The sequence below is a fragment of the Mercenaria mercenaria genome, chromosome 4 (assembly GCF_021730395.1).
Source record: "Mercenaria mercenaria strain notata chromosome 4, MADL_Memer_1, whole genome shotgun sequence".
NCBI lineage: Eukaryota > Metazoa > Mollusca > Bivalvia > Venerida > Veneridae > Mercenaria > Mercenaria mercenaria.
In genome coordinates this window covers 98,836,324-98,851,752 of record NC_069364.1, presented here as the reverse complement: position 1 = coordinate 98,851,752, position 15,429 = coordinate 98,836,324, and the positions used below count along the sequence as shown (strand labels likewise).

Below are 15,429 nucleotides of genomic sequence, written 5' to 3'. Positions count from 1 at the left end.
ATCTGATATCACACGCCAAATACCAATGCTCTAGCTATTACTAGATTCAGAGAAGAAAAGTGACCACGCCCCTGGCAGCCTTGTTTTTGATGAATTGGAATAATTTGAACAATCTTGGTAGAGGGTCGCACAAGAATTTGTGTAAAATTATTTTAAAATCAGGCTTACAAGTTTCAAACAAGAAGATTTTTAAAGTTTCCACTATATACATTTAGGGAAAAGTGACCAAGCCCCCTGGTGGACATGTTTTTTTGACAAATCGAAATAATTTGAACAATCTTGGTAGAGGGTCACACATACATATTTGACAGGGTTTGGCATAAGAGTTTATCATTCAAACTTGGATAATATGGCATTTTGGGTATTATCCAAGATTAATATTTAGCTACTTAAAAGACCGTCCTCAAAGAATTTTCGTCGGACAATCCTTTTCTTATACAAAATGTGTAAATGCCGATGTGCTCCAAGGTCAGTGCTCGGTTTTTTGTCTTTTTAATTCTAAAATTATATTGCCGAGTTATTTCTCTTTATTTACTATTGATTATTTTTGGGTAATAGTTCCTTTACTGTATCCATTACCGACATAAAAATTCCTGATAGGCCAAACAATGGCTTCTTAAGTTCAACTCTTCAAAAACTGAAGCTATGTTTTTTTTGTGTTTTTTATTATTGTACAAGACTACCCTCTCTTACCTCTGAAAATATACTCCCCTTAATTTTGTTGATCATCATAAACATGTAGGAATAACTCTGGCAAAATGGTAAATAGCATGTACATGTCAATAACATTGTTTGATTTGAACATATTTCATTCCTTCATTTTTTGTGACAACAGAATACAATATACATATACAGAACATATTAAGCCCCATCAAGCAAAAAGGGTCCTTATGGTATTTTTTTAGATCGACTATTCAAAGAATAGTCTAGCTATTCTATTTACCCTGGCGTCTCCGTCGGTGTCGCACCTTGGTTAAGTTTTTGCATGCAAGTACATACAGCTATCATTTAAAGGCATATAGCTTTGAAACTTATTTTTTCTTTTTCTAGGTCAATTACCAACCTCACTGGGTCCTTAACTCTGACATGTATTTTGAGCAAATTATGCCCCCTTTTGGATATAGAAAATTCTGGTGAAAGTTTTACATGCAAGTTACTATCTCTCTAATGATTTTACGATGAATGTAAGTGACCATAATGTATCTGATATTGAAAGAAAATTGCAAATTGATGTTAATATCAAAGTTGATAACTGGTGCATGTCTAACAATATGGCTCGCCATCTGAACAAGACAACCAGTATGTTCATTAGTAATACAACAAGAAATTATATAAAGTAAGAGACATAAATCTAATTCTAAATTATAACTGTATTTAAAATGTATCGTATCAAAAAAATTGATAGGTGTTAAACTTAAATTAAGTTGGGATCAATATGTAAAAACAAAAACTGTGTGAAAAAATGCACTTTAAGCTATATCTATTTCATAGAATATTTAATACCTAAATGCTGATGTGAAGATTTTTTTTAGAACTTATACACGGATTTTTGATGACGTATCATCTATATGGGGAAACATATGGAAAAAGCTTTAATATTCAAAAGAGGGCAGCTCGACTTATATTGAAAGCATCCTTACAGACATCATCCAGTACTCTCTTCTGTGAATTTAAGTGGTTAACTTTGACCCAAACAAAATTTAATACAGTATTGGTGTTTTGGTTTATAAAGCATTAAACAAGCTTGCACCGTCATGTATTTTTGACACAACTGAAATTGCAACAATAAAAACTATAGCCTAGCTATGCTCTGAAATAAATTTTGATCTACAGCACCTTTGACCTAAAGGTAGAGCCTACCTGCATGGAGCAATCTTGTTTATATTTGGCATGAATGATTACCTCATTGCGGAGACGGAGTGCCGTGCGCAAACCCCAGGTTCGTATCTCAAACGTCAAGGACGCGTCTAGGAGGCTTTTGTTTTTAAGTCGGTACAAAAAACTCACTAGAGCTTATGTTACTCCTTGTTCCTGACTTTGTAATTAAATATCACTTGACTTGAAGGTTCATATAAGAATTTAGGCCATCGCTTTGACATGTATTAATCAGTCTTTTTGTCCCTCGCCTTTTCTGAAGAAAACAAGGGGATATAGAAATAAGCTGTGTCCTTCTGTCCTTCATTCCGTCCATTACACTTTGCATCCGGTCAATAACTCTGCATGCGCAGGATCCAGACCCTTAGTTCTAAGGTCAATGTCACACCTAGAAGCCAAAGGTCAGATACAAGAATGACTTTGTCCAGAGACTTCCTTCTTCATGCAAAGAGGGATTTTGATGTAACTTGACATAAATGTTCACCATAATGAGACGACATGTCATGCACAAGACCCCGGCCCCTAGCCCAAAGGTCAAGGTCATACTTACAGGTCAAATGTTAACAGGGTCTGTTTCTTGTCCAGTCCATAACTCCACCATCCATGAAGGGATTTTGAAATAACTTTGCATAAATGTTTTATCTGATTCCTGTATAGTATATACCAGAAGTAGTCCTTCAATGTATACGAACAGATACAGATGTTTACCATAACGAGATGATATGTTGTGCGCATGATACAGACTGCAAGGTCAAGGTCACACTTTGAGGTCAAATGTTAACGGGGTCTGTTTCGTGTCGGGTCCATGGCGGGGGACATTGCATGGTAACTGTTACAAAATCTTTTCTGATTTTTGTGGACTTGCAATATTTTTTTATAGAATTACTTCCCATTATTGTTACTATAAATAACTTATTTTGTAACTTTTTTTTATTATTGGCCATAACCAAAAACCCAGACCACTTTTCTGTGGTACAACATGGATGATATCCAAAATGTTTCAGGTGAATTTTGACATGTCTAGCTGTATCTGATAAGGATTATTTTTGTGGGCTGAGAAACATTTTTAGCTCGACTATTCAAAGAATAGTAGAGCTATTGGACTCACCCATGCGTCCGCGTCTGTGTCGGCGTCCCATCCCGATTTTTGGTTAAGGTTTTGTATGTAAGCTGGTATCTCAGTAACCACTTGTGGGAATGGATTGAAACTTCACACACTTATTCACTGTGATAAACTGACCTATATTGCACAGGTTTCATAACTCTAGTTTGCTTTTTTACAAATTATGCCCCTTTTTCGACTTAGAAATTCTTGGTTAAGGTTTTGTATGTAAGCTGGTATCTCAGTAACCACTTGTGGGAATGGATTGAAACTTCACACACTTATTCACTGTGATAAACTGACCTACATTGCACAGCTTCCATAACTCTATTTTGCTTTTTACGAAGTTATGCCCACTTTTCGACTTAGAAATTCTTGGTTAAGGTTTTGTATGTAAGCTGGTATCTCAGTACACACTAATGGGAATAGATTGAAACTTCACACACTTGTTCACTGTCATGATCTGACATGCACTGTGTAGGTCCCATAACTCTACTTTGCAATTTTTTCAAAATTATGCCCCTTTTTATACGCCCGTTTGAAAAACGGGAGGTATTATGGGAACGCCCCTGGCGGGCGGGCGGCGTCCACAGACTTTGTCCGGAGCATATCTTCTACATGCATGAAGGGATTTTGATGAAACTTGGCACAGTTGTTCACCATCATGAGACGGAGTGTCATGCGCAAAAACCAGGTCCCTAGGTCTAAGGTCAAGGTCACACTTAGAGGTCAAAGGTCAAATTCAAGAATGACTTTGTCCGGAGTATATCTTCTTCATGCATGGAGGGATTTTGATGAAAGTTTGCACAATTGTTCATCATCATGAGACGGAGTGTCATGCGCAAGAACCAGGTCCCTAGGTCTAAGGTCAAGGTCACACTTAGAGGTCAAAGGATACAAGAAAGAAAACTTTGTCCAGAGCATATCTTCTTCATGCATGGAGGGATTTTGATATAACTTGGCACAAATGTTCACCACCATGAGGCGGAGTGTCTTGCGCAAGAACCAGGTCCCTAGGTCTAAGGTCAAGGTCACACTTAGAGGTCAAAGGATACAAGAAAGAAAACTTTGTCCGGAGCATCTCTTCTTCATGCATAGAGGGATTTTGATATAACTTTGCACAAATGTTCACCACCACGAGGCGGAGTGTCATGCACAAGAACCAGGTCCCTAGGTCAAAGATCAAGGTCACACTTAGAGGCCAAAGGTCAGATACAAGAATGACTTTGTCCGAAGCATTTCTTCTTCATGCATGGAGGGATTTTGATGTAACTTGGCACAATTATACACCATCATGAGAGAAAGTGTCATGCACAGTTCCTTTCTTTAGAATTACTTCCCTTTGTTGTTACTATAAATAGCTTATATTGTAACTTCTTCATTACTAGTCGTAGGGAAAAATCGAGACCACTTTTCTGTAGTACAACATGCATGCTACATCCAATTTTGAGGTGTATTTTGACCAATCTCTACCTGGTGAAGACTTTTATGTGGACTTACATTTTTTTTTTTTATTTTTTTTTTTTTTAAGATTAACTTCCCTTAGTTGTTACTATAAATAACTTATATTGTAACTTTTTCATAATTGACCATAGGGAAAAACCAAGACCACTTTTCTGTGGTACAACAGGCCCGTGTCCAGGATTTTTTTGCTGGGGGGGCCCAACCTGGGGTGGGTTTGGGAGGGGTATCCCCTCCCGATGTTGATTTTTTTTTTAATATGGTACATGAAAAGATGCATTTTCCTGCTACCTGAAACACCTTTAAGAATGCATGAATGTATAATATAATTAAGGAAAAGTCTATTTTTTAATCATTTCATCAAGCCTTTTCAATGTATGTATGATTTTACAGTCACAGTGTATGGACTTCATTTTTCTGTATGATACCCAGGTCTCAGTGTATTGGCTTTGATATCTGCCAATCCAATGTATAACCAGCTACCAGTGATAAAGAAGCTAGTGGTTTGAAAATCAACTTTATTTATCATAATAAAACAAACTATATGATTGTCAGCAATAATTATACTAAATTTTAATCAAATGAATAAAATTTCATTCATTCTACCCTTTTCTTTCGATCATAATATGAAAAAAACTGTTTTCTAATTAAATAAAAAAAAAAAATAATATGTGTAATTTCACTAAAAAGGAAGTTATCAAAATCTGCTCAAAATTGATATACAAAATGACATGATTTGTGGAAAAAATGATTTACTAAGTTCACAAATAAGTATTAATAATAAAATAAATAAAAACACAAAAATATTTTTTGAACATTTTCTGCATTTCTTGTGTTCTAAGCAAATAGATATGTAATGAAAAACTACCCACTACCCAATCAAAAAGCAAGCGATCAATGAAGCATGTACAGATAAACTTTTACCTGTAACATGCCTGGGGCTAATTTCCACTACCGGACACGGTTTTATGGCTCTTTAGCCTGTGTATTGCTGTCAAATCAAGCCAATTGCGCTGGTGTATAAATTTGTTAATTGAGGGGCCCATAGTAATAAAAATCGTAACAAGCCAGCCAGCTGGGGGGGCCCAGGCCCCCTGGCCCCCCACCTGGACACGTGCTTGTACAACATAGTTGTTACTTTCAAATTTTAGGTGTATTGTATTTTAAGGTCTCTCTACCTGGTAAGGAATTTTTTTTGTGGACTTATGAAAACAAAAGACTTACAATGATTACTAAACAACCACAAAATTAAAATTCATTTGTAATACAGCAGCTAGAGTAAAGAAATTTGCTGTGACGGGCGTATATTGTAACATTCTGGCACTCTTGTTCGACTTAATTTAGCAGTTTTTGGTTAAGTTTTTGTATGTAAGCTGGTATTTCATTATCCACTTATGGGAAAGGATTGAAACTTCACGCACTTGTTCACTTTATGAGCTGATAAGCACTGTGAAGGTTCCATAACCCTTTTTCCCATTTTTACAAAATTATGCCCCTTTTTCGACTTTTGTATTCATTCAATTGACAAGGCTGTTGAATAGTCGAGCGTTGCTTTCCTCCGACAGCTCTTGTTGTGGACTTACAATTTCTTTTGAAATACTTCCCTTTGTTTTTTCTTGTTTTGTTTTTTTCTTTGTGTTTGGATGACTTTTGACTCGCTGTCCTGAGGGATGACAACTATAGAATATCAGATCATATAGGTCAGAGACCACCAATTCAACAAGAGCTTTCCGTAAGTCTGCGCGCTCCACTATTAGGCGATTTGACAGTAAAATGAATCTGTCTCGATAAGAGAACTCTATACTTAAAAAGGGAGATACACCAAGATATAAAAAAAAAAACTACTACTCAGACGGGTTAAAGGTCAAGTATGGAAGGGGTACTGATGATGATGGTAAAGATATTTTTTGAGTTTAAAGTCATTATCTTATATTGAACCAAAGTTATGTCCAAAAAAAGAAAAAATTAAGTATGAAAGGGGCATAATTTGGTCAAATATACAATTCAGAGTTATGGAGATTGTTACCAAACATGCAGATGATGATGATAAAGATACATTTTAAGTTTCAAGATATTATCTTGCATTGTACTAAAGTTATATCCAGAGAGCAAACAATTCATAAATTTATGACGACATCAGGAGTTTTAACTGACTAATCAGAGCGCTGCATTTTCAAGTACTGCCAATTTCCACTTTGGTAAAACCAAATACTTTTACAATGAACATATAGTGACTTTAGAAATAAATATCACATTATTTTAGAAATCAAATAATATTATAAATTTGACTGCACATGCCACTGATGATGCTACAAACTAGAAAATTTTTAAGTTTCATTGAAAAATAATATACAGATTTAAAACTTTGATCAAAGAACTATAAAATATATTATTGTTATAGCTCTTTGCTTTGATTTAGTTTAAAATTTGAAATTTTATACAGGGAGTCTACGATAAAGTCTGAGTAAAATGTAATCATTACCCAAGTGAAATTAGAATCATTCCGCAATGTTTTGGTCATGTTAAAATTATGAATGCCAAAAAGTTTAAGTATGAAAGGGGCATAATTCTGTCAAAAATACAACTAGACTTAAGGGGATTGTAACCACACATGCAGATGATGATCGATAATAAAGAAATATTTTTAATTTCAAGTCATCATCTTGAAAATACCAAAGATATGTCTATAAACGAAGCTTTCAAAAAATTAACATGAAAATAATTCCAAGTATAACACCTTGGTGACCTTGACTTTGGGTATAATGGGTCCAGCCCCTGCACATACTTTGTTTGTATCCTGGACAATGTTTAATTGAAGTTACAGTAAGATATAAGCAATATAGTAACAAAGATATGACAGAAAAACAAAGGTTGCCGAAAAACTTTAACCTTAAAAATAACTGAAGTATAACACCTTGGTGACCTTGACCTTGGGTATAATGGGCCGAGCCCCTGCACATTGAATCTACTTTGTTTGTATGCTGGACAATGTTTATGTGAAGTTACACTAGTTGGTAGTGTTGAAAAATGGCGTTAAACCCCCCAAAAACAAACATGCCATAATGTTATAATGTAAGTCTATCACTCTTTGGGAAAACAATTGATGGTCTCTAACCTAAATTAAGTCGTCCAACGTCATGTTCAGCAGAATTTTATTTGGGGGACTACGGTAATTTACAATATACTGGTACATTTAAGTTCTTTCCGAAAAAAAAAAAACCAACAAAATCATTTGTCAATTTATCAAGATTTGCCTCACACATGATAGGTGCAGAATTAGTTCGCACGAAGTTACTTCCCTTACATTGAACTTCGCCATTTGTAAGAAAAAAAACGCGTGTTTATCTAATTTGTACGGTACCAGTTAAAAAGAACAGTGAATGACCACTACGGTTAATGCTTGATGACAAGTCATGTTACTATCAAACCAGTTCAGAGAATGAAATTATTGACGATCTGGTAATAATCTTTTCAACAGAGTTTTGTTTCAGAGTTATGAAGGAGTGTAGTTGAAGAAGAAGAGATAAAAAAAACTATCAGTGACTATATATCTTCAGAACAAAATTATATGATTTTTGTTCATAGTTTTTATAGACATTTGTGCACATAAATGATAATTGAAAGTAAACCATGCACGTCACAAGAAATCTGGTACTTGGGTAGCGTGAGACATTGACGAGTTGAGGGGGGGGGGGAAGGGTTGCAGAGGGATCCGTCACATGCTATGATAGAGGGGAAAAAAGATTTTTTAAATGTTGTTTTTTTTTAAATGAAATTCATGAATTTACATGTGTTTATATTTGTGTTATTTTTATGGGTGATTTTTTTTTACATGTAAATTCATGAATTTCATTTTAAAAAAACAAAACAATTTCCTTGCATTTAGATACCATATAACCAATTATATCAAGCCTTTATTTGTGCCAATTTTAGCAGTCCCAGGAAAGTCACAAATTGGCTATATAAAACTAAATCTAGCTAGAAATGTTATGAATAACATTTGTTCAGAATATGTCAATATCAAATAAAAACAGTGATTAACCCATCCAAATGATTTTTAAGGCAATAGACAATCTTACAGAACAGGGATCTTATATACACTAAAGGGTTTTTTTGGCCGTTTTTATAGCCGTTATTGGGCTATATTCCCAATGCCAAAGAGTATATTTTTTTCCCAAAATGAGTGCAAAAATTCCCAATCTACGTTCTGAAAAAAATCAAAATTGATCAAACATTGACCAAATTATGGACAATTTTGTAATGGCAGTATGTTAAAGAGGTTTTACAATGTGAAGCAAGTGTATGAGAAAGTGCTTCAACACATCCTTACTATACCCTATGGGACTAAAAATTTCCCAGTCTTTACACGTCAAAATTCCCAATTTTGGGGGTATAGGCTATGTTCCCAAAACAGCAAGAAAAAACCTTGCACTTTCAGTTTCAATACATGTTGCGAATTTCTGCAATTTATAAGTCATTACAAAATCTGTCTTGTGCAATGATGATTTTCACAAGTGACACATTCTTTATTGATTAATTGCAAAATATTTCTGCATTTATTGAAAATATGACCGCAAAGATCATTGTTTTCTATTATTGTCTTTCATCTTATAAACCATTGAAACGTGATTATGACCATTTTGCATTTGATTCTGACATATTTTACATTATTGTTATTAGTTTTATAGCTAATTCTAGCTATATAATTTAGCTATATAGCTTATTTGTGACTTTTCTGGCACCTGTTTACCAAGTAGTTCTATTTTAGCAGGGGTCAAGCTAATGATCGCCACTTGAGCCATTTGGGACAAAAAATTAAATGTGGCTCTGAAAATTTCTAATTGCTGAAAATGGCCCAAAGCTATGTCTATCTGCAGAACTACAAATATTGCTTGTTTTTCAGCATTTACAAACCAATAGGTGTGAAAAATCTATAATCTGTGTAGACAAACAACATCTGTTATTGAAAGAGAGGGAGCCAAATTTGCAAATTTTTTATTTGATTAGGCAGTCTTTTGGCGATAATAAGATTATTAAAAAACAAACTGCATATCAATCATAATTTTGTGCGCTTGATACAATTTTATGAGCAATCAGACATTACGATATATAATATATAGCAAATTTTCTATTAAACATTACATTGAAGAAAAAACAGCTTTTGATATATTACATGATTTATTTGTAGCACAGCTTTTGTCAGCGCTCAACTAAGAGACAACTGCACCTTTTAACAACGTTTGAGTATAGACATTTAGATAAAAAAGTTTGTGCACTACTGCTCTAATAAATGACAAGCGGCCGCACCACCACCAAAAAGATAATCCCCCAATTACATTACTGATTTTTGACACTCGGAGATTCTGCAGATTGACAATACATGACTGTGTCCTTGGTAACACTGTATTGATTTCTGCCATTTTGCTTCTACAATTTTGCATGAGCATAGAAAGTTGATGAAAAAATCTGGATATTTTCAAAGTAATTGAAACATCATCTTGCTGTTACTGGCAGAATTATTGGTGTGGTGACTGCTGCCACTGCTGCTCTAGTTGCGATGCCTCTGTAAACTTTGGATCCTGTAACAAGTTGTAACAGAACCAAAACCAGCCTCACTATGCCCCTTGCTTTGTTAGATTAGGTAATTCCAATGTTGGAGTGATGAATTTAATATCACATCTCGGTCTTAGTGGCATGAAATTTAGTTTTCCAAGCGACTTTGATGTGGTCATTTAAAGTGTCAAGTTTCTTTGTGCTGTAAACCATTGTCCTAAAATTAAGACCTGACATTACTCAGTCCACATTTTAAGTTCATTTTAATTGATATTTTACATATTTTATATATTCTATAGATATAAATATAGATGCTTCAAAACTGCTAGTATTCTCATCACTTCACATCTTGATTATTGCAGTGAGCTCTTGTATGGTGGTCCGAAGTCCTCATTGAATAGATTCAAAATCTTTAGAACACTGCAGCTTGAATCATAACCTGAGCACAAAGTGCTCAAAGGTGAGCTTTTATGACCGCCCTGTGTCCGTCGTCATTCATTCGCCGTCAGTCGTCCGTCATCAACAATTTGACTGTTAACACTCTAGAGGTCACAATTTTGGCCCAAACTTAATGAAACTTGGTCAGAATGTTACCCTCAATAAAATCTTGGACGAATTTGATATTGGGTCATCTGGGGTAAAAAACTAGGTCACCAGGTCAAATCAAAGGAAAAGCTTGTTAACACTGTAGAGGTCACAATTTTGACCCAATCTTAATGAAACTTGGTCAGAATATTACCCTCAATAAAATCTTGGATGAGTTCGATATTGGGTCATCTTGGGTAAAAACTAGGTCACCAGGTCAAATCAAAGGAAAATCTTGTTAACACTCTAGAGTTCACATTTTTGGCCCAATCTTAATGAAACTTGGTCAGAATGTTACCCTTAATTAAATCTTGGATGAATTGGATATTGGGTCATCTGGGTTAAAAAACCAGGTCACCAGGTCAGATCAAAGGAAAAGCTTGTTAATACTCTAAAGGTCACAATTTGGGCCCAATCTTAATGAAACTTGGTCAGAATGTTACCCTCAATAAAATCTTGAACAAGTTTGATATTGGGTCATCCGGGGTCAAAAACTAGGTCACCAGGTCAAATCAAAGGAAAAGCTTGTTAACAATGTAGAGGCCAGATCTATGACTGTATCTTCATGATTTTGGTCAGAATGTTAATCTTGAAGATCTCAAGGTCCAGTTTGAATCTGGGTCATGTAAGATCAAGAACCAGGTCACCAGGTCAAATATCAAAGGAAAAGCTAGTTTACACTGTAGAGGCCACATTTATGACCATATCTTAATAAAACTTGGTCAGAATGTTTATCTTGATGATCTATAGGTCAAGTTCAAATCACGGTCATGTTGGGTCAAAAACTAGGTTACCAGGTTCAAATCAAAGGAAAAGCTATTTAACACTTTAGAGGCCACATTTATGACCATATCTTAATGAAACTTACTTGGTCAGAATGTTAATCTTGATGCTCTTTAGGTCAGTAGGTCAGGTGAGCGATACAGGGCCTTCATGGCCCTCCTGTGTTGAAAAAAATCCTAATGGACAGTCACATTTAATTTGTCAATATTGAGTCTTGTTTTCTTCTTATAAAGTGTAACATTTAATAGGGACTGCATTGAATGATAAACCAGTGGACTACTAGAAGTGATACTGGTTCTCAAGGTGTCACCATTTATGATTACCTCAATGTCAGACAGACCCTTAACCTTAAGCCTGCTGGCAGCAAGTGATTCTGCCTTTGGGACCAGTGCAGACAAAGTTCTGTGCAGACTGATCATGGTCTGCACTCTTTGTTATTCAGTCAGTAAATTTTCAGTAAACACCCCTTCAAATAGCAAATGGTATTGCTTGAATGATGGACCAGTCCATTTTAGAACTTCAGCAAGGTAAAGGTTAAATAAATAGAATAAAACTAAAGGTACTTGTTCTTCTGATACCATGGCTTGGTTATTTTCTATGGAATTGCTCAGCAGTTATAAATGATTTTTCCCTTCTTTTTTTTCAGGACATATTTAACAAATAAATGTACAGTGTAATCTGTGATGGACAACAATGTTTTGAGGCTAGAAACCCACAGGATTTGGAACCCCTTTTGCCTGAAGTGGAAGTAAGATGTAGTTTTCATCATTTTAAAAGTACGTGAAGAGAGTAACACTTAATGTGTACGTTAGGAGAGACAAGGATTTAAATATAGTTTACATTTTTTCAGTTAGTTCAAAAGACTATTGCATAAAGCATCTAAATATAATGGCAATAGAAAATACAAAAATAATATAATATTTATTCATGATTAAATTTTAAAAAAGAGATGCGTTTCAGTGCATGAGAATTTGCTATTAAGCCAAGAGAGTGTTAAGAAGTTCTCCAGATAGAGAGGATATGAAGTGACTTTTCAGTTAAATTAATTAATCCCCCGCCGTGGCGGAGGGATTATAGGAATGGTCTGCGTCCGTCCTTCTGTCCGTCCGTCCTTCCGTCCGTAACAAAATCGTGTCCGGTCCATATCTCCTAAACCCCTTGAAGGATTTTCATGAAACTTGGGTCAAATGATCACCTCATCAAGACGATGTGCAGAACCCATGAGTCAGCCTTGTCGGTTCAAGGTCAAGGTCACAACTCAAGGTCAAAGGTTTGAGCCTGCCATTTTGTGTCCGGTCCATATCTCCTAAACCCCTTGAAGGAATTTTATAAAACTTGGGTCAAATGATCACCTCATCAAGACGATGTGCAGAACCCATGAGTCAGCCATGCCGGCTCAAGGTCAAGGTCACAACTGAAGGTCAAAGGTTTGAGCCTTCCATTTTGAGTCCGCTCTATATCTCCTAAACCCCTTGAAGGAATTTTATAAAACTTGGGTCAAATGATTACCTCATCAGAATGATGTGCAGAAATTATGAGTCAACCATGCCAGCTCAAGGTCAAGGTCACAACTAAGGGTAGAAGGTTTGAGCCTTCCATTTGGTGTCCACTCTGTATCTCCTTAACCCCTTGAAGGATTTTCATCAAACTTGGGTCAAATGATCACCTCATCAAGAATTCATGAGTCAGCCATGTCAACTCAAGGTCAAGGTCACAACTGAAGGTCAAAGGTTTCAGCTCTGTATCTCCTAAACCCCTTGAAGGATTTTCATGAAACTTCGGTCAAATGATCACCTCATCAAGACGTTGTGCAGAATTCATGAGTCAGCCATGTCAGTTCAAGGTCAAGGTCACAGCTAAAATCAAAGTTTTACCCTTTCACTATCCATAGCAGTGGCAGGGGATTTAGCTGTCTTTCAGACTGCCTTGTTCATTATGTTTTGATCTGATGACTCTTAAAACATGAAAAAAGTGACACACACAAAAAGAAATTCATGTATATATTCAGGTATTACACCAGGATTTGGATCTACAGCATTTGGACAGGCAACACCTACAGCAGGAGGAGGGTTATTTGGGCAGAGTTTGACAGGCACCGGCACAGGGACTTGTCTCTATGGTGGAAGTGGAGGGTCAGCATTTGGGACACGGTCATCAGGATATAGTAAGAAAATGGTTTTATGTTGCTGTTGGTTTAGAGTGATATGATTACAGTGTACAGTGTACATCCATTGATATTTTTTTTTGTGATGGCATTCTGCTGTTTTTCATTTGGATACATATTTTAAATACTGGATCCTGCTGAAATAATGGAATTGATACTTATTTTATTTCACAAGGGCTAATTTGCAATATTTAACAATGTTAATATCTCCATCTGTATGGTAAATGATGTTATGAACATTTGAATCAAGACTGTTATCAAGTGAAAATCTATGCAGCAGCAATGCTATGTTAGAAATGTGGTAATTCATTTCGAAAAGTAGAGTGATTTTTTTATTGCAAGATACTACTGGTTTGATGCCTACTTCATCCGAAAATAATAACTGCTTGGAAATAATTATGAAAAATAAAGTTGCCATGATAGGTTCTTATATTACATGTAATGCAGAAATTTAAGCTTGCACTGAATTTCTGCGCAAATGTATACTAACTGTAAAATGTTTATATGATGATGTAGATTGATGATTCAATGCTTCTTTTTCCACAGATTTCGATGCAACCCCTAGCAGTACAGGTGGATTGTTTGGACAGAAGTCTACAGCCAACACTGGCCTGTTTGGCACACCAGCTACAGCTAGCACCAGTAATTCATTTGGATTCAGTAGTACAGGTGATTATTCTCACAATGTTTTGCCATTGCTCATTTGTAGTTCGTCAGTGTTTCAACACATTCTTTTTACCTTCACAGGGCGTAAAAGTTCTTTTATAACAGCAGTCAAAATTCAGGGCTTTCCAATGAATCTTGGCTCATAATTTCATGATTTCTCAATTTTTAAAAAAAAATTGTTTGTCATAGAACAATTATTTGTGAACTGCAATATTTCATTTAAAGCAAAACTTTTTTTCTAAATTTCCAACTGGACAAAAATCATGGTAGTATTTCCCATACTAAAGGCTAGGGCATTTTCACAATTTTAAGTCAATATGCCCAGGCCTCAAAGTTCACCTCTAAGAAGCATTAGATGAGTGTGTTACCTATTGTAAGTTACTTGATGTGAACTACCATGAACATTTGAACAGGTTTTGTAAGATTTTTTATTTTGCAGGGAGGTGACTTGTATTTGATATTTCAGTGAAAAGGATGTAGTAGCACATTCTTATCTTTTTATAACGTTATACTATAACTATATTTCTGTCATAAGCAGGTGGATTTGGAGCTACAACAACAACCAGTAGCAGTGAAGCTTGCCAGTTTGGAATGACAAATAATGCAGGCATCGGGCTGTTTTTTGGGAAGTCCAGGTATATTTTTGATTTAAGATTTATGGTTTCTTTGGTCTGTGATAGGTCAGTAAACCTGAAAATGACAATATTAAACCTTCATAGTTCAGATTTTAAATAAAGTGTATAAATAGTTACATACAGACATAAATACCCAATGAGTGCTAAATAGTCGTTACTGAAGGTCTAATTTTCTTGGGTTGTTTCAATCCGTTGAAATACATCATTTAGAAGAGTGATTATGTTTGTATCAATTAAATTACAATTACAGATGTGTTAACTCTATATTTCAACATTTTCTCAGTAGCCCCAGACTGATAACAGCCATCAATTTTAATCCACCCCAGGGTCAGGATATGATTGTAAAGAATGATGTAACAGAATATCAATAAAAAATATCAGTGTATCACTGCAGTGAAAGAATACGAGGGGATTTGCTCTTCATATGATAAAATATTTGTATAAGAATAATGTTTGCTAAATCAATGTTCTTAAAATTCAGAGTTTGAGTGACCACCACACAGTCTGATTGAAACTTAAGTGGAAACATTTAGAACTGTATCAAATTATCCATTTACAATTCGAGAGCTAAGTACTGCTGTAAATATTGTGTATTGTATGAAGTA

The 15,429-nt window shown here is 35.3% G+C and overlaps 1 long non-coding RNA gene across 6 annotated transcripts in view; it reads left to right on the top strand.

The window, feature by feature from the left end:
• The first annotated feature begins 7,768 nt into the window (after positions 1-7,768).
• LOC123552570 (uncharacterized) overlaps positions 7,769-15,429 on the top strand; it is a 45,355-nt gene continuing 37,694 nt past the window's right edge. For all 6 annotated transcript variants that reach the window (XR_008370767.1, XR_008370769.1, XR_008370766.1 and 3 more), the window contains exons 1-5: positions 7,769-7,897; positions 12,006-12,107; positions 13,368-13,523; positions 14,070-14,192; positions 14,725-14,824. This is a non-coding gene — a long non-coding RNA (uncharacterized LOC123552570). The remainder of the gene's footprint in view (positions 7,898-12,005; positions 12,108-13,367; positions 13,524-14,069; positions 14,193-14,724; positions 14,825-15,429) is intronic.